This window comes from Triticum urartu, chromosome 7A (genome assembly GCF_056163025.1).
Source record: "Triticum urartu cultivar PI428250 chromosome 7A, HENAU_Tu73, whole genome shotgun sequence".
Classification (NCBI taxonomy): domain Eukaryota; kingdom Viridiplantae; phylum Streptophyta; class Magnoliopsida; order Poales; family Poaceae; genus Triticum; species Triticum urartu.
Genome location: NC_141879.1, coordinates 503215606 through 503235944, shown reverse-complemented (window position 1 = coordinate 503235944; position 20339 = coordinate 503215606). Strand labels below are relative to the sequence as shown.

Below are 20339 nucleotides of genomic sequence, written 5' to 3'. Positions count from 1 at the left end.
TCGACTCTCAAGCGAAGAACATCATATGTGGCCATCTGAGCAAAGGGAGGTATGGCAGAGTGAGTGCTTTGGAGACAACAAAGCTTATCTGGGACAGGCTGTCCAAGGTCAGTGAGGGAGTCTCAACACAGCGTGACTCTCGAGTTGATGTTCTTCGCAATCTCTTCAACCGCTTCAAAAGACTTGACAATGAAAATGTTCAGCAAACCTTCGATCGCCTCACTGACATCTCAAATGAGGTTCAAGCACTTGGTGCCACTGATATAACCGATCATGAGGTGGTGAAGAAATTGCTGAGATCACTTGATTCCTCATTTGATTCCTTGGCATTGATGATACAAGAACGTGGAGACTATAAGTCACTTGATCCCGCTGATATCCTCGAGAGACTAAACACTCATGAGTTCCAGCTTGCTGAGAAGAGAGATCTCTATGGACCAAGTTATGACAAATCATGGGCTTTGAAGGCCAAGGCAGTGTCTGAATCTGAAGGTGAAGATTCTGGTAGCAGCATTGATGACCCTGAAGAACTGAGCCAGGAGCTAGCAATGCTCGTGAGGAAATTCCAGAAGTTCTCAAGACATGGTCGCTTTGGAAAATCCTCAAGAGTTGGTGACTTAAGATCAGATTCCTCATCCCATGATTATAAGAAGAGACTCTGTCACAAATGCAAGAAACCTGGACACTACATTCAATATTGTCCTCAGTGGGAAAAGGAATCAAAGAAGAAGAAGTACAAGGATTACAATTTTGATGATTCAAAGAAGAACAATAAATCTTCAAAGTCCTCTTCATCAAAACCTTCAAGGTCCTCATCTCACAGGAAGAGCAGCTCCAAGAAGGCTCGGACACTCATTGGCAAGGAAATGGACTCTGAGGCTGAATCTGAGGAAAATGAGGAAGAGGAGGAATCTGAGGAGTCGGACTCTGGTGTGGCGAGCCTAGCCCTCACTACCGCGTTCGTTAGCAAGTCCATCTTCAACTCTGAGGAAAAGGACCTCCCCAACACTACTGATGACGGTGATGAGGACTACGCTCCCACCTATTGCTTCATGGCAAAAGGCTCAAAGGTACTCAAATATCCCTCCTCTGAATCTAGTGAGGATGAATCTGATGAAAACCTCAAACCCAGCTATTCTAAACTTGCTAAGATTGCTGTGAAACTGCAAAAGGCTTGAAATCCTTCAGTTGTTCAAATTCTTCAACTTTGCATGTCTTCACTGTTTCCGTAGTTTTTCTTCATTGGCTATATAAATATATGAGTTTATGTCCTCTACATCATTCACTTATTGCTATTTCTTCAAGCTTCCTTTTCTGCTAAGTGAATGTGATCGGACCCTTTCCCCTCTATGCTAAACTCAACCCAGTGTGTTCACAAAATCCTCATGTGCGTTCTATTTGAAACCCGTTCAAAATCTTCATTGTGTCCTTGTCAGCTGAAGAATTTGCGAGCGAAACATTAAAATTCTCACATCTGAATTTTCGGCTTTTGCCACTCAAACCGTTCCACATTCCACGACTATGCTTATCTATTCACCCACGATCTCACACGATCTCCACCTCACAGTACGTGGGTGACACATGTCGCACAGATGAGAAAGGTCAGGGGCATGTTAGTCCATTTTCCTCGGACGAGCAGTTTTTCACCGTGGCTATATATACCCCTTCCCTTCCTCAATCTGTTTTTACTTCGCTCGACCTCACCCCCTAGATCGAGCTCTCAAAACCTATCGCCACCACTACTTCATCATCACCGGTGAGGAAGAGCTTCGCTGCCTCGACCTCGTTGTCGTCGTACTCACGTCGGCCGCGGATTTCTTCACTCCACCGCCGCCGTAGTCGTCTTCCTCTGCCAAGTTAGGGTGTGGAAGATCTGGACTGACAAACTTCCAATCTACATTCCCAGTTCGTCGTGTTCTTCGTCAAGGCATTCCTCAAAGAAAAACTGCATACCTCTTCAGAAAACTCAACTATTCAAAATCCTCAGCTGAAGAAAATGGCCGATGGAAAGAAAGCTCAGAAGGGAGGAAAGAAGTTGGAAGTCAACACTGCATTTGAAATCCCTGAAGACATCTATGCAGGGTATTGCACTCCAGATGAGGCAATTCATGGGAAAGAAACGAAGAATGAGCGCAAAGTGCGCATTCAGAAAATAGAGAGGAGATGGGCCACAGAATGGAGGGAATATCGCTATGTCACTCCCAAGTACATGAAGAAATTCGCTGTACACCCTCCATGCCCAAGACCTCCCTTGGCACCAGGCCAAGTTGCTGATCCCTCAAGCATCAGACGAGATGAGGAATTTCCTGCTGAATGGGCCAAGCGTCAAGCTAAGTTGGCCAAAGTAGCAAAAGAGGCAGTGAAGAAATTCAATGAAGACTCTGCTGCTACTGCTGCCCCTACTGAGGCCTCTGCTAGCAAGCCCAAGAAGCTATGCCAAAGAAGCCTGCACATAAGCTCAGTACTTCTTCCTCAATGCCCTCATAGCCAACCTCTTCTGCTAAGCCCTCACGGCCAATTTCTCAAGCTACCCCAGTTCCTCAAGTTCCAAAACCCTCAGCTCCTCTGGCAAAGTCCTCAACACCTGTGCATCTCGCCTCATGCGAACGGACCACAGGAAAATTTATTGCCTCAGGAGCCTCTGCGAGTTCTTCAGCTCCTCTGCATTCCTCAACTGGCCTCACATTGCTGAAGACCAAGGCCACTGCTGGACGAGGCACTAGACCAAGTCCTCACAAGAAGCAAGTCGCCTTTCATGTGTCGCCCAGTGATGACGAAGCTGATGATGAAGAACTTGAAGAAATCATCAGAGATAGACAGCAGAGGGCCGCTAGAGCCAAAGGAAGTGAAGTTCCTCTCCTACTGGATCCAAAGTTGATCCTTGAATACATTGATCTCTGGCACAAGGACCCCAACACTCCTATGACAGACTTCAAGCTGACTTATGGCCAAAATCACATGCTAAGCGCCTTCATAGGCGAAGAAAAATGGAAGTTTGAGAAGGCCAGGCAGCTGAAGAAAGCTCAATACAAGAAGGAGTGACTTCTGAAAAAGAACATTGTGAAAATGTCCACTGATGAACTCATTGCTGCTCAGACGGAGATTAAAAACCTCAATGATGAATTTGACGCATACCGTGCAGATTGGCTTCAGATTTGTAAAGTTGGCTAAAAATTCACTTCAAAAGCTAAATCTCCTCAAGCTGAAGCATCTGCTCAGCAGACTGAAGAATATGCCAGCACCGCTGATGAAAATCAGGCTGCTGAAGAAAATGAGAGTACCAGGGCTGATGACTGCATTCCAGCCGCTGATGACATTGCCAGGGCAACCACTAATGTTGCACCTGAAGAACAAGCCAGGCCAGCTGAGGCATCAACCGCTGAGCCTGAAGAATCTAAACCCACCAAGGCAACTGCATCAGTTGCGCCTGAGGAGACTGAACCTATTTCCTCTGCTCCTCCTGCCCTAACAAGTACAGTTCTTCCTTCTGCATCAGAAGCGAAGAAAACCAAAGTTGTGGAGCGAGCAACAGTGAAGAAAAGGAAAGCATCTACTTCATCTCAGTCTTCAGCACCAAAGAAGATGAAGAAAATGACAAGCTCTTTTGAGAATCCGATTGATGCTATTCCAGTTTCAAGCATGCCATCAAAGGAACTTGTCCCTTTTGGTGAAGACTATGTGATCCCAAGCGGGTCAGATGAAGACGTTCCTTATGCTGCTTCTACAGAGCAGATGGATGAAGAAATTGAAGCGGATGATATCCCTTCAACTCCAATCATCTCATCGCCTATGCCTCAGTTCACAGCTGAAGAGGCAGGTGTTGAAGAATTAAATGAAGAAGATGAAGACGTGGATACTAGGTGCTCCACTCTAGTGCTAAATGATGACTATTGGGATAGTCAGCACCCCAACTCTCCGCCCTTCACCCCTCTACAATAAATCCCTCGGTCCCCTATGCACATTGACGTTCTTATGGGCTCTGAAGAACCTCGTATCCCTGAAGCAATTCCATCCACTAGTGCTGATGAAAATGCTACCGAAGCAATTCCAGCCACTAGTGCTTATGCAAATGTTGATGAAGAAATGAAGAACCAGGCTGCAACTGAAACTGAAATTCCTCAGCCTGTGGTTCCGAAGAACGTGATTCCTGAGGCCGTGATGACTTTGACTGACACTCCTCAGCTCAAGCCGAAGAATCCCTTCTCCAAGAAGCAAAAATTCAAGGCTGTTTACTTCTTCCATGAGCATGTTTCTTCACAGATTACAACTCATATGACTCTGCTCATCTTAGAAGGAAGCGTTTCTGGACTGCCAGCCAGGCCAACTTCTATTCACTGCTTTTCGATAAGGACAAAGTATTTGATCATGCAAATATTCCTCATGTGGACATGGAATCACTACCTTGCTTCACGCCAGTCCTCAGTGTTCTTCACGATGCTGGATTTCTCAACTTATGCACCAATATATGTGATTGGAATGAAGAACTAATTCTTCAGTTCTATGCAACGCTGCACATCACAGGAAATGTTGAAGATGTGAACTCTTGGGTATTGGACTGGATGACAGAGAATACTCATTTCAAAGCACCGGGATCTGAATTGCTTCATGCCCTGCCCTGTCAGTCCTCCCCTTGAAGGTGCACGTTGTATATATCATGAACCTGAACTTACGGACCAATATATGCAAGTGTTGATGAAGCCGCTGAAGCCCGGTCAAGCCTCAAGAACCAAATTCCTCGTGAAGGAATTGTTGTGTGTACCACGGACTATCTATCGCATCTTGACCAAGACCTTGAGTCCAATCAAGGGCCACGACTCTAATGAAGAAGAGGTCGTTGGTATCATGAAGAATCTGCTATTCAACCTCATTCATGGCATTCCTGTCAACTACCATGATTTCTTCATGAGGACTCTGGCAAATGCAGCTTTGTCCCCTATTGAATTGAAGCCTTACGCTCCCTGGATTATGAGATTCCTCAGATCAAGGTCTTCAATCAACTACAAGGCTGATTTGCAGAATCACGTCAGCTACTTGCCCCCAATAAAAGTCCTTAAGCGGACATTTTCCTCAGCTGATGAAAAGGGCAAGGCTACTGCTATTATTGATGAAGGCATTCGTCCATTGGATGGTCAGTTCCGCAAAGCTGCATCATATTCCACCAATAATGAATCTTCCACTCATGACTCCGCCGCCAATGCCTCAAAGCAAAATCCTCAAGGCACAACTCCAAGGGTGATGGCTGATCGTGAGCTTCTCCTCAGTCTTCACCAGAAGGTCGATCGCAACCAAAAATGGGTTAAGCGTCAGTTTGGCTCTATTCTTCACAACATGACTGCCACACATAATGCAGTGAAGAAGAACCACTTCTACCTCCATGAAGTATTCAATCGCACCTAGACTGTTCTGTCTCATCTCTATGGTGAAGAAGGTCTGAAGCAAATGGGTTTCAAGCAGGACTTTGAATGGTCTCAACCACCAGCGAAGAAATTCAAGAAAACCAAAGTTCCTTCCTTGGTAGCCAGCTCATATTCTTCATCGCGCGAGACTGATGAGCATGAAGATTTGGACGACACTGCGGCAGACCCTACATCAACAACCGACCCCAACAATGCTGGCGCTCCTTCATCGACTCAGTGATGATATTCTTCAGGAGCGTTAGTCCTCACTTTTCGTCCCTTTTGGCCATTTGATGACAAAAGGGGAGAATTTTGAGAGTTAGTCTTCAAGCGGGTCTCTATATATGGGTGTTTTTTTTCTAAGTTACAACTCTCGTTCTTCTGAAGATTTATTGGATCGAGTTGTAAACTTAAACCCGATGGTGGTCTGATACTTTTGCTATGCTCCTCTGCATGATATTTCCTCATATATGTAATGCGCGCATGTTGAATCACATCAGTCACCATATTTCATCATGCATTTCAAATTCTTCGTATCATATGTTAAATGCGTGTATGAATTACAAGATATAGGGGGAGATCTCCATGATTCTACTCTTCAAATGTGCATTGCTTCAAAAGCAAATTCCTCACTATGCACATCTTCAGGGGGGTTCTTCTATATCTTGCAATCAAATTCCTCAATATCAGTATTTACACTCCATATGTTTATCCCCATTGAAAACTTAACCTATATTGTCATCAATCACCAAAAAGGGGGAGATTGTAAGTGCATCTAGTGCCCCTTAGTGATTTTGGTGTATTGAAGACTTATAGGTTAAGGGGGTAATGCGTTTGTGAGTGTACACAGGTCTATAAGTCTATGAGGAGTTTGATATTTATAGAGAAAGTCGACCCCTAAAAATGAATGTCTTCGACTGAAGACTTTGGATTTCTGAAGACTTTAAAAGTGAAGAAATTGGTGTGACCGTGAAGACTTGATATTCATATGAGGAACATGAAGTGTGAAGACTTTTGTTTTCGTAGTTTCCTTTTCTCTTTCTTGAGTCATAGGAAACACCGTACTATTAAAGGGGGTCGAGGTAAAACTAAGGGAAAGTTTCCAAGTGATGCTCATCTCAAAATCCTACACCTACCAGTCCCTTCAAGTGAAGCCATTGGAAATCTCATACAGTTCAGTCAATTTCTTCAGTGACAGAGACGAAGTTCTTCTGGTCTCTGAGGAATTTGTTCTGACTGAGGAGTTAGGAATTCGCCGGTGCGGATTTCCTACACTGTGAGGAACATGATAGCCCTGAGGAACTTGAACCTCAAATTTCCGGTCGTTGTTGTGCTATGCGCCGGCTGTCCCAAAATATCTACCCACCTAACGGTCATATCATTGAAGGGCATTTATGTCTTATCATGTCGGGCTGCTCCCTAGGCTATAAATAGCTGTCCCCTACAACCACTAGCTGGTTGGCTGCTCCGCGAGAAACTGACACTTGTCATTGAGAGCATCCCATCCTCCGAGGACTTTGAGCAAAAATCATCAAGTGAGGAAAAACCCAAAACCCCAAACCAAACACCTACAAACCCAAAGTGATTGAGCATCACTGAAGAGATTGTTCCTGTGCGGAACTGACGCTTTTTACCTTTGAGGACTGTGCATCCTCTAGACGGTTAGGCGTCATGGTCTAGAGCATCCAAGAGGAAATTGTGGATTGCCGGGTGATTGAGTTTGTGAAGGTTTGGAAGTCATCTGAAGACTTACCACGAGTGATTGGACGAGGTCTGTGTGACCTTAGTTCAAGGAGAATACGGTGAGGACTGTGTGTCCGGGACTGTGTGTCCTCAGGTTTAAATACCTAGCCGCTCTAACCAGACGTACAACTGTCACAACAGTTGAACTGGTCTACCAAATCATTGTCTTCACCAAGCTTACTGGTTCTATTTCCTCAACCCTTTCATTTCCTCATTACTGTGTTGGGTGCTTGTTCATATCTGTTTGAAGGCTTTGACTGAAGACTTTCTCAATTTCCTCAGTTCAATTTCTTCAGTCTGTTTGTCTTCACCCTGTTTTATCATGTGCTTACACTTTATGTACTATGTGCCTTGTTTTCAATTCATCATGATATCCATGCTTATGTTATGTCATGTCCGCATCTGAGTACTTATTCCGCTGCAAGTAGTTCTTCACTTAGGAATTTCCCCACCCTGAAATTCCTCAGTGAAGAATTTATAAAAATCGCCTATTCACCCCCCCTCTAGTCGACTTAACGCACTTTCAATCGGTAATACTCGGTATTACCCGATATTCACCGAAACCCTTTCGGTGACCCTAAAACGCTTCCGGATCCTCTTAGAACTATTCCGAATATTAATGAAACAATTCCACAAATATATTACCATCACTCCCATCCTACTAACACTTGCCAGATCGTGATTTCCTTAAGCTTGTGACCCTGTAGGTTCAGTAACTCATAGACATGAACGAAACTGTTTGTTCAATGACCGATAGCGGGACCGTGGATGTCCATATCGATCCCTATGAGCACACGAATGATATTTGAGTGAATCTTTGGTTATCATATGATGTTCCCTTTGCTTTGTGATACTTCGCAAAACCCGGGATGCATTGGTATCCTACTGAGTCATCACCATGCTCACTATATCGAAATCCTAGTTACCGGCTTTGTTCTTCTTTCTCATTATTGTGTTCTAGCATCCCTGTGAAGAAGTCACGTGTGTCTATCCAGATGATGATCATTGCCGTCACGCTGAGAGGGCCCTAAGAATATATCTCCATTGTCGGAGGAGCAAATCCCACTCTCGAGCTATCCGGGCACTTGTCAAACTTTCTGATGAACCTGTAAGTTGTCTTTATGATCATCGTGTTACAGGTGACGTTTGAGCAACCCTAAAGCCCATCTCATGGTCTAAGGAGAAATATCACGTGTTAACACTCCGTGTTATTACAATTGAATATAGACGATATTAACTCAATTCGTAACAAACAAGATTGGGTCAATTCAATATGATCGTTTGTCTAACATCATAGTCTCAATGTGGTTTTTTAGGATCATTGTTACACTTAGCAATATCGTAAGATCCGGAAAACGTGAACACCAACAACACTTGAGCTAGTCTTAGAGGCGAGACTAGGAACCTTTTATTTATAGTTTATCATTCCACATGTGCATATGAGTTTTCCACTGAATCGCATATTCCAGGATCATAGCAGTTATAGCATAGAATATAAACTCTTAACTCTGGTATGGAAATATAATAATATAGATATTCCTCTAGGGCATATTTCCAACAAGTAAATCATAGTCATCGACCATAGATACAATACGCTAGATGCAAAATTTGAAGAAGTAACTTCTCCATTCTGCGGGATCTTGATGTTGTGATGAAGTTTTCATTTTGGAGGATGATTCACTTTCTCTCATAAAACATATCAACTCTTAGGTTATATGATCATGTAACACAATTCTTCAACTGATTTGAGTACAAGACATGATGAACTCTATCGACTTATCATACATGCCTAAACAACAATCAGACACATCACAAGGATTCAAATCATACCTATCCTCCAAGATTTGCTAGGGTAAAATAGGAAGGAAAAGGTGGTTCCCTGTGAACCACACAACACAACAAAACACATTGAGAGGTCGGCCCGGCATCATTTTGGCAATGAGATAGAAACTGAAATAGAGAAATTAAGGAGTACAAAAATTTACATGTGAATAGCACTTTCTATATTTGGCACCCATTAATTTCAGCCGATCTATAAGATCCTCTGTCCATCCTCGAGTCCTTGGTGCTACTCTGGAGTTCTTGCAACATCGAATTTATTCTGCGCCTAGCACACCGTCCAGGGATCCTTTGCACAAGGTGTGAAGTCCTAGGCCTGTTTCTTGCTATTCGTGGATTTCTGTAGGGTTTTTCCCATGTTTTGGTTGTTTATTGATGTTGGTTAGCAAATCGTGGTTAGTTTATCTAAGGGAAGAAGAAGAGATGGATATGCGTGAGGAAAGGCATGGAAAGGAGGCGATTGTGAGCGTGTTCCCATCGGGGTTGCGTGTGCTCGCTATCGACAATGATCCTGTCAGCCTCAAGGTCCTGGAGGTTCTCCTGCGCATGCGCAACTACCGTCGTGAGTGTTCCTAACCACCTATTCTATCTAGATCCAAATCGCATGGTTAAATCTATTGGGACTAATATGTTGAAGTTTCTTGGTTTTGGTTCTTATGCGCGACAGCGACAATCGTGAGGGACGCGATGATGGCCCGCCAGATGCTTAGGGAGGGGAGGGACAATTTCGATCTGGTGGTCAGCGATGTGTACCTATCGGACATGGACGGCTTCAAGCTTCTCCGGCTCATCGACCTCGAGATGGATCTGCCGGTCATCGGTAAAGCCTTTTCCCTAATCTAATCTTCCATTTTCTACCTTAAATTGGTATGAACAAGAGTCCTGGACCGACTTTTGCCTGAGCAAGTTGGCACAAACCGTTGTGGGCGCCGAATGGTTTGGGTGACCATGTTTCATGTGTCGACATTGGGTATGCACAACCAAGTGTTTGCATACCGGCTCCACCTAAGTAGAAGTACCTTTGGATGCATAACACATAAATTTAGATTGCATCTATGAACGCCCCGCACGTATGAGTTAGTGCACGCACACTTCTATTTTAGTACCAAAACGCTCTACTAGTACCCTTCCAAAAAACATTCCATCCCATTTAGTAGCCAGCGTTCTGGCGGCGGGAGGTGATGCCAAAATTTGAGCCAATACAGGTGCTTGGCAAGAAGGCATGTGTTGGTTGGACGATGAGCATTGGCAAAGCCGGTGGAATGCTGATAGAGAACATGTTTTCCAGTCTCCCATGAAAGAACCCATTGTTGATCTCGAGTTGATGCAAGGCCCATCAACGAGATGCAACAATTTGGAGAATGATGTGAATGGTGGTCTCTTGACAATGGGAGAAAAGGCCTCAAAGAAGTCGATGCCAAAATGTTGGGTGAACCCACAGACAATCCAAAATGTTAGCATGCATTGTTGCTCGCCAATTGGGATCCAAAGAGTATCAAGAGTGGAGCGCTGCAGTGGAGATGCGACAGTGATGGTGAGAGTGCAGTGAAATCGTACCGGGTGCTGGACTATAAGACATGTGTTATGCCCGATTGACCATGGAGTGTGAGGGTGGCGTGGACCTTGGTGTCGGTGACAGAGTGACGCGAGAATGGTCTCAATGTTTGGGGGCAAAATTAGGGCACGTTCGGTAGCATGGGGTGACATGGTAGCCATTTCAGTTGTATTGGTGCGAAAATAGGTGTCAAGGCAGTAATTATAGTCATTACAACAGAGGCGGGCATGGTAATTTAAGGTTGTCATGTAAGAAAATAGGTGACATGATATCCTCTACGGGTATATCAATGGTAGAAATGTGTGTCGCGGCAGCATGTCGGGGTGACATCGGCTTCCATGGCAGCATCTGGCGCCATGGCATCCATTTCAGGCAACATGGTAGCGGAAATGTGTGACATGGCAGCAGGTGGCCAGGACATGTCAACAGCGGTTGTGCGGGGCATGGGACTCGGTCTATATGAGCCAGCGTGGGACATTGACACGGAGGTACGAATGTTGGTGTCAATGTATTTGATGGAGCACGAATTTCATGAAAATGGGAAAGAATGACCGTCAAAGTACATATATCAAGACACTATCATGCGTTGCACCACATGATCGTAGCATCAAAACCCTTTCGTATTAGGATGATAGCCAAGAAAAATGCAGGCTACCTGGCGGATGCAGTGGTGGCTACAGTGGGGTCGTAGAGACAACCAAAGATGCAGATACTATTACACAAGGGTGGCAAAAATGATGGTTAGGGGTGTAAATCCACCATGGGTTTCAGGGAAAAAGGTAGGGAGGTGAGTAACTATAGAGAGTGCATTGGGCTGGAATCGAGAAGGGGTGTTGGAGTGGTACATGAAGGCGCATATGCTATCGTTGAATACGCAGAGCATGTGCTTGACATGTTCATTCTCCTTCGAGGTGTAGGGGCGGGTGAGACGAAGGATCATCATGTGGGAGGAGAGGAGGGTGCAGACACCTACATTATTGAATTATTTGGCATTGTCAGTTTGGAGATAAAGCACGAAACGAGATAAATGCATGACTACATAGGCATAAAATGAAGTGAGTGCATGAAGTAAATACCGAAAACAAGAGTTGTTAGGGATCGGAGACGTCCATACATCACAATGCATTATTTCAAAGGGAAAAGTAGCGGCGGGGGAAGAAGAACTAAAAGGCAAGCGAGCGTGTTTACCTACATGGCAGCCATGACAAGTATGATACTCAGATTTATTACAAGAAAGAGGGAATTGTTGCAAAATCTGATGAAGAGTGGCGGCCCTTGGGTGCCAAATACGAGCGGTGCCATTGACACCAAAGACGAGCATGCTCCGGCACCGGTGTATATAAACCAATGACAGCCCTCGGAGTATGTGCACCACTGTCTGGGGTGTGTTGTTGGTGCAGTCGTGCTTCCTCTGGCGACCACAATCATGGTATGAAGAGGTAGGCCTAGGAACTAGTTGGCTCGATGAGGAAATTGGACGCAACCTGCCCAAAGTCCTGGTTGAGGACGCACATCGGATCAGTGAGCAGTATCGAAGGAGAACCAACCAATATAAATGTGAGTGTCATGATTTAAACCCTAGGGATGGATTCCTGCTCCCATAGCTCCACAACCACACCAAGAGGTGGTTCTCTGTATACCTTTTTCTAGAGAAGAGCAACTAATACAACATAGAAATCTAGAGAATGAATAGGATCCAACACACATTGTGTTGACCTTTTCTGGGTATATATACCGTACATATACTCGTGGACAATACATATACAAACTCTGTCGTGCACAACTATATGCATCTCGCGTCGGAGATTGGGGAGTTATGGGCAACTAGATTAGGGGTCAAGTCAGTAGTCATTAGAGAACTAACAAACTAGTAGGGATCGAGTCATGCATACAATTATACAATCAAACAAGTTTAAGGTAATCAGATACCTATAAAAAAAGGGCTGAACCAAAGAAGTCCTTTAGTAACTTCAAATACTAGTTGATAACTTTTACAAACAAACAAGTTTAAGGTAATCAGGTAACATTGTAATCAGATAACTTAACAAAAAAGGGGTTGAGCCAAACACGTTCTTTAGTAACTTCAAATACTACTCCCTCCGTCTATAATATAAGAGCATTTTTTTTACATTAGTTTAGTGTAAAAAACACTCTTATATTATGGGACGGAGGGAGTAGTTGATAACTTTGTGAAGATCGTTTCCAAGGTACTTTCACTCCGATCTGGTATCGTACATTCAGGGTGCCTTTTGAAGAAGCAAACAACGCACGATAATTTCCCCCTCGTTCGCCAGACCGCCCGGCTACTTCAAAAGAGAAGTTGATATCTTGCTCAAGATCGCCATCGCCAAGGCACTTGATATGGTCGCTTCTTTTTTGGCGACATCACCTAGCTCGGTAGCTCCACTCTGCTTTGCTGATGCGATCAGCTGCACACCTAGTATCTGGGCCTCCCTCTCTCCTTGAGAAACCTGTTGCCACATACTAGCTCAAGGAGAGAGGGAGGATAGTATGTCAAATCCTAGCCGTTTGAATTGCAGATCAGCTTTTAATTGTCATGATATGAGCTTGATTCCTGCGTGATTTCCACTTTGGAACAGAATAGAACATTGCAGAGTTTCTTTGACACGTTTGATGTTTGTTCAACATGTATAACGCGTCTGCTTACAGTTTCCGCATCCATATATGGAAAAGACAAGAGTTCATCAAATGAACACTTTTTTTCTGATCTTAATCCACAGGGATCGACATTCAGTGGTGCAGTAGTGTTGTTTTTTTTAATCCTGTGTTGCCAAACTGAACCACTGATGATATGATATGATATGATATGTGCAGTGTTATCAGCGGACGAGAGGCCCGAGGCTATGAAGAAAGGCATAGCTCACGGGGCGTGCGAGTACCTGGTGAAACCGGTGCAAACCAAGCACCTCGATATCATGTGGCGGCATGTCATGGCGAGGAGAACCCCTCAACCATGGAGACTCAGCAGCAGCATCCGTAATGCTGCCGCTGAGAAGGCGCAGCCTACAGGAGGACCCGGCGGCGGCGAGCAGGACGGTGCAAAGAGCACCAAGCGTGGATGGACGAAGAGTCATGAACATGATGAAGATGGCCATGATGCGAACAAGGAGAACTTGTCACCAAACCCATCGACCGGGAAGAAGCCGAGGACGGCATGGAGAAATGATCTGCATGACAAGTTTGTGGAGGCTGTCAGTCAGATCGGCATCAAGAGTAAGAGAACTTACTCGATCACACTTCTCATGGCTTACTACATTAACCAAAACGAAGCAATGTGATCTTGGCATTATTATCTCTGGTATAAAAACTTTTTGGTTATGCGAATGTGTATATGCAGGGGCTGTTCCATCGAAGATACTGGCCGCCATGAATGTGGATAACGTCTCCAGAGAGAGTGTTGGGAGTCATCTGCAGGTTTACTTTCTACTCCTCGTGTATACCTTTTTTATAAATAATAGGCAGTATATTGATGCATCAAGCTGATACAAAATACAGAAACGCATCCACCACCTTAACTATACCTGACTTTTGTATGCACTGAATCCCTATCTCGTACTATATCATATTTTGCCATGTTGCTGGGTTGTGTTCATATCTCACAGTGCTGCCCAAAAATTGGAACTGGATAGGCTTGTTTCCTGTTCTTTTGTCTTAGTTACCTTGTAATTATTCTTCTGTGAAAATGTGACACGTCGGATATAATGCATGCCCCATGATTTCTAGAGTTTTTGGAGCCATGCAGCACTTTCAGTTCCTTTGATTTGTTCTCCATATATACGTCTTAAGAACAATCAAAAACAAAATGTAAAAATATCCATGATGCGCCTCTCATCTATGTGCTCGCCTATCTTTTGATTTCAGAAGTACAGGACGTATCTCGCAAGGACCGGGGACGGGGCAGAAGAGAGGTGCGATTTGCTTGTTGCTGAAAGTTGGGGAGAAGGTATCTGCAAGTATTTCCATGGACATGGGATATATCGGCCGTCCACAAACCCTGCCTCTTGGAACCCTACCAGTCTCCCTACAAGGATGGATCATCCGTCCGCGTTCGGAGCGCGTGGTGCCGGTGTCCATGGTGGCAGCATGCTCTCCAGGCCTTGGTTGTCGTGGCTGCTGCCGGGTTTGAGACAGCAGCCCTCTTCCTCCAGCGCATATGCAAACAGGACAAATGGCACAGGGGCGTGGGACGCATTTGGTTCCAGCCATTCCCGTGGCGAGTCATCCTACATGGGCATGCTGCGTGGCAATCTACTGAGGGCAAACAGAGGCTTTCAGAGTAGTGGCAGCTCCTTTGCGGACGGAAATAGACACAATGGTGGGACATCTTTGCCTGTGAATCAGTTTTCAGTGCGGCCATCTCGCCAGGGGTTCCAGCCTCCGGTTCAGAGGAGTCCGTATGGCGACGCCGGGAACCGCCTAGGCAACTCCTGGCAAGCACCTATGAAGTATCCTGATCTTAGCCGTGACTATTGGAACATCCCCAACATCAACCAGCTCACAGGCCTTGCAGCCTCACCAGCTGGCCAGATAGCTGGCCAAACACCGATGAGTCTCGACAAGCTGAAGAACCAAATAGCAGCTTTCATAAACAGCACAAAATCGTTGGCACGTTCCGGTGAGGAGATGGCGTTGTTCGACGTCGATGTAACCATCAACAACAGCACAAGCTCAGTACAGGTGCTGAATGGTGACTTTGCAATCGACGGCAACACAAACTCGGTAGAGATGTTGAATGGTGACCTCTCAATCGACGACAACACAAGCTGGGTAGAGATGCTGAATGGTTACCTCGTAATGGACGGCGGCACAAGCTTGGTGGAGATGCCGAATGGTAACTTCGCACTTGGTAGTGCTTCAAGCATCGGTGCTGCAATGCTTGACCTTCAGATGGGCATTTCTGCCGTGCCAACTCGGATGCTGAATGATGGTGGTGCAGGCGGCGTTCTCCCTGCGCAAGCACAAGACGCAGCTGATCAGGAAGCTGTTGATGGTCAACTGAATATCGACAGTGATGATTTCTTGGAAGCTCTTGTTGATAGTTTTTCGATGGATGACATTCTTACCACGATCAACATGCTTGATGAAGTAAGAAGCTTTCCCGTTCTTTTCCTGAATGATGCCTGCCCAGTTTTACCCAGCTTGCTTTCGTTTTGGCATTTACTATCTTGTCTCTAAGTTTTTCAGGCTTTGCACATATAAAAATGTACTGGCAGTACGAAGTTCGATAAGGTTGCATCTAACTAAACTTGTTTTCTGACTGCAGGATTTATCAATCAACAACAACATAAGCTCGGTGGAGATGCCGAATGGTCATTTGGCAACCAACAACAACATGAGCTCGGTCGAGGTGCCGAATGGTAACTTTGCTATCAACAACAACATGAGCTCGGCGGAGATGCCGAATGGTAACTTCGCAATCAACAACAGTATGAGCTCGGTCGAGATGGCGAATGGTAACTTTGCAATCAACAGCAACATGAGCTCGGTGGAGATGCCGAATGGTAACTTCGCAATCAACAACAACAACAACAACAACAACAACAACACAAGCTCGGTGGAGATGCTGAATGGTAACTTCGCACTTGGTAGTGCTTCAAGCATCGGTGCTGCAATGCCTGACATTCAGATGGGCATTTCTGCCGAACCAACACAGATGCTGAATGATGGTGGTGCAGGCGGCGTTCTCCCTGTGCAAGCACAAGGCACAGCTAATCAGGAAGCTGTTGATGGTCAACTGAATATCGACAGTGATGATTTCTGGGAAGCTGTTAATGATTGTTTTTTGATGGATGACATTTCTACCAGGAACAACATGCTTAATGAAGTAAGAAGCTTTCTCATTCTTTTGCTGCATGATGCCTGCCCATGTTCTTCCGAGCCTGCTTTCGTTTTGGCATTTACTATCTTCTCTCTAAATTTGTCAGGCTTTGCACATATATAAATGTACTAGCAGTACGGAGTTAGATAAGGTTGCATCTAACTAAACTTATTTTCTGACTGCAGGATTTATTAATCAACGATGTTAATATCTTGGGTGGAGAGCTGTAGTTAGGTCGTTAGCCCCTAACTTCCAGAGAGATGCTCCTCTACCTGCTGATTCTTGCACATTCTGTGTGTGAAATTGTGCTAGTCAGAAGGAGTTTAGTTTTATCTGTTATCTTTTGGGATCATAAATAAGGTTATCCTATATGTTAGGAAGAACCAGTTTCTATGTATGATTTAGATTAGCAGATGGCATGGCATCAGCCTGTACTGCAGTCATGGAGTTCAGTTTTACATCACATTTAACTTTTACTCGGTGGTTGTCATTTGGGATCTGAAACAAGGTTATGTTATGTTTGGTCGAACTAATTTTAATGTATGATTTAGACTATCAAATGGAATGTCTTCTATAAATTATCTGTAATGATGTGTGGCTTTAATTTGTATCACTGCAATGCTGCTCTTTCCATGTAATTAACAAGAAAGAGACCAAGAGTCTAAATACAAGTGCCACACGTGTGGCACGAAGCAATTCCGCCCTGACATTTTCTGATGGCAACTTTAGTTACCCAGGGATGGCAACTTTAGTTGTGAAGCATGGCAACTTTCTGTTTGGATAGCAAGTTTCAGTTTTTTTGGGGGTTTCGGTTTTTTTTTCGGATGGCAATTTTAGTTGTAAAAACGTCAGGGCGGTGTTACTTCGTGCCACACGTGTGGCACTTATCATTTGGGCTTGTTTATTGCGGCCTTAAACTGAGTACCGAACCGAAGAAATATTCCAGTTTCAGAAATAGAAACACTTCCACTTTTTTCTAATTGCCATGTGAGCGTGACTCTTTAAGACTTTTCCTTGTCCGAGGCAGCAGTGGCGTCTTCTTACTCTGACATCTGATCCGTCTAATGTATCCCTAGTCACCACTCATCCTCGTTGTCTGATTCCATCGGTCTCCCTCGCCTCTGGCGGCCAATTTCGGCACCGAGAGTCGCGAGAGACCATGGATTGCGCCCTCATGGGAAGCCTTGGTTTAGGTTATTAGGTTCGGTGTCCTTATGTCGCCCATCAAAACAGTGGATGCGACAGCGCAATGGAACAAGTCCATTGCTGGCTTCGGTGCCACCTCGGAGCACGTGAGGATTGGTTTCCCAAATCAATTCCGGCAGATAATGGGGTGGAGGGGGAGGGAGGAGGAGTCAACCTCGATGCTTCCGCCTCGGCTCGCGGTGACGCCGATGGTCATGTCAATAAGATCTTTAGATGACACTTCCAGCGTGATGTGGGGTTGGTTCTCTCATCATGTGGCCTTCTTCTCTAGGATGACGATTCGTGCTTCGGAACGTCATCATTGGCATCTCCTGGCAATACATAATGATTTCCTAGGGAAAGTTACAATGACTCTCTGGTTTCGGCGACAGAGGGCATGTGCGGATCAAGCTACGCCCACGACACGCCGTTGGATTGTGCAGGTCAAAGATGGTGATGAACTCCCCTTGGGCATGTTTATAAATTCCTTTGTCAAGGGTGTTCTTGTAAAGCTTGTACTTGTTTAATATATATGGATTCTAGTATTTGCAAGAAAAGAACAATCATAATCAAACATGCAAGGTCCCAAAGTGGGGCTATAGTTAAACATTAAAAGAATAGAAATGCAAGAAATCGAACCACTTAGGAGAAGACAGAGCACATATCATCCCTCATGAGCAAGCTAAGTTCCAAAATTAATTTCCGGACGGGTCTAATCACAATAGAGGATAATGAGGTGATGTAATGGTGAGGGAGAACATACCAAGTCCAAAAAGCATTGCAACCAAATCATGAAAAATCCATCAATGGCGAGTTCTGCAGGGAGATGTGAGCAGATTATTCCTTCTGGATTCAGCCTATATCACCTGCTACCAAAATCTCCAGATGCCATGGAAATCAAAGACTTTCACCCTATAAGCCTAGTCCATAGCTTTTCCAAGCTTATCACCAAACTGCTAGCCAATAGGCTGGCTAGGAAGCTCAAGGATTTGGTGTCTCCCAATCAAAGTGCTTATGTCAAAAGAATGTGCATTCATGAAAAATTTATCTTGGTCCAACAAATAGCCAAATTGCTCCATTGGCAAAAAGAGCAGAGAGTTCTCCTCAAGTTGGATATCTCAAAGGCCTTCGATTCCATGTCATGGCCTTTCTTGTTGCAGGTACTAAGATACTTGGGATTTGGCCCTGTTTGGAGCAACATTCTGTTCAAACTTTAAAGGTCATCAACCATTTATAGACTTCTAATAGACTTCTGCTCTAGTGGGTTTGCATGAGTCTCCGCTGGAGGTACTGCATATATGCAGTACTTTAAAGGTCATCAACCAAATTTTAATGTTTGTTTCGGAAATAAACTGGATGTTGGTACTCCGCCAGGAAGCAAATAAACACCCAACAATCTGGATCAATTGGAGCATCCACTCAAAAAGCAATATTTTGATTAGATTGACCAGAACAAAACTCCCAGAACACTCCAAACCTGGATGGATTCCCAGTCCACATCAGCCCAACAGAGAAGAAAAGGAGCGTCATATGCTTATGTGCAGCAGTGCAGAAGCACAACTGAATAGTATTAAAATTGCATTGACAGAGCTCAGGTTTTCCAGCCTGTATTTCGAAGGAATTGTCTCACTTCCTGAAGGAACAAGACATTAGCCTGTTGTCTGTGACTCGTAATGAGCCAAATTCATCATTGCCATAAAAAAAAATCAAAAGTTTTAGTCACCGAAAGCAGCAGAGTGAAAGTGAACTAGTATAAAAGAAATGGTGCAGTAAAACAGTGAGGTTGAAACCGCAGATTACTAATGGTACAAAGGGGGAAAACTAGGAGAGAAAATTTTGGGCCCATTTGCAACGTAGGGAAATGGGGAATGCTGCAGATTATGATGCCTAGAATTTATACAAGTATGAGAAGAAAATATGATTTATCATCTATGCACCATTCTGCAGCAGATGCAGCAAAGAACAAAAGAGATTGGGAGAAAACCATTCCATGCTTTCAACACAGCCATAAACATTCAGACTTGTCGGTAACAACCTACAGTAAATTTTTACTAACTATGCAAGTTGGGTCCCTCATTCTCATTGGGCTCTGAGGAATACTCACCGGTCATCGCTGTACGATGCTGTTGCGTCGCGTGGGGGGGTGGGGGTACTAGCGCCACGAGGTAGAGAACCGATGGGGCCGCCGGTTGGCGCCAAGGGCCGGGTCTCCTCGTCGCCGCCGTCCCCAAGGGAACCCGGTGTCGGTGTGCGAGTGGGACGGCCGAATGCATGAGTGCGGTGAACGCGGCGGCGCCGCGGCAATGAGTAGTGAGGTCGGCTTCATGTGGTTCGGGAAGACCACGAGTTTCGGATGCCGAATACCTGCAAACTCAGGGGTTTTTTTTTTTAGAGAAGTGCATATTTCAATCCTCAACTTTTGCCCTAGTCTAATTTACAACCCCGAACTTCAATACCATCTAAATTACAACCCGAACTTTCAAAACTGGCCAGGATTCAACCCTTCCCTCTTTGTTGACCGGTTTTGACCTGGTTGACCGGTTTTGACCAGTCAACAGGTCCAGTCAGCATGCCACATCAGCAAAAAATGCAAAATTTCCAAGGAAACAACCTGTAAAATCGAAGAAAATCCAGGAAAAGAAATAAGAAATTCAATTTCCGAAAAACACGGAAAAAATAAAAACGAATTTCCAGAAAAAACCCAAAAACTCAAATTCCAGAAAAAAATCATTTTTTATTTTCCCTAGCTTTTTCGCGAACAATTTTTTCGGAATTTTGCCTT

General features: G+C 44.6%; 1 long non-coding RNA gene across 2 annotated transcripts; it reads right to left on the bottom strand.

The window, feature by feature from the left end:
• Nucleotides 1-11113: 11113 nt before the first annotated feature.
• LOC125521245 (uncharacterized) lies at nt 11114-19918 on the bottom strand. Of its 2 annotated transcripts, none has more exons than XR_015610570.1 (3): nt 15618-19918; nt 15343-15502; nt 11114-11502 (listed from the first exon to the last, which is right to left on the bottom strand). It is a non-coding gene; the product is annotated as an uncharacterized LOC125521245 (long non-coding RNA). The 2 variants fall into 2 exon arrangements; XR_015610569.1 differs by lacking the exon at nt 11114-11502 and adding an exon at nt 11559-12029.
• Between the last annotated feature and the right edge of the window lie 421 nt (nt 19919-20339).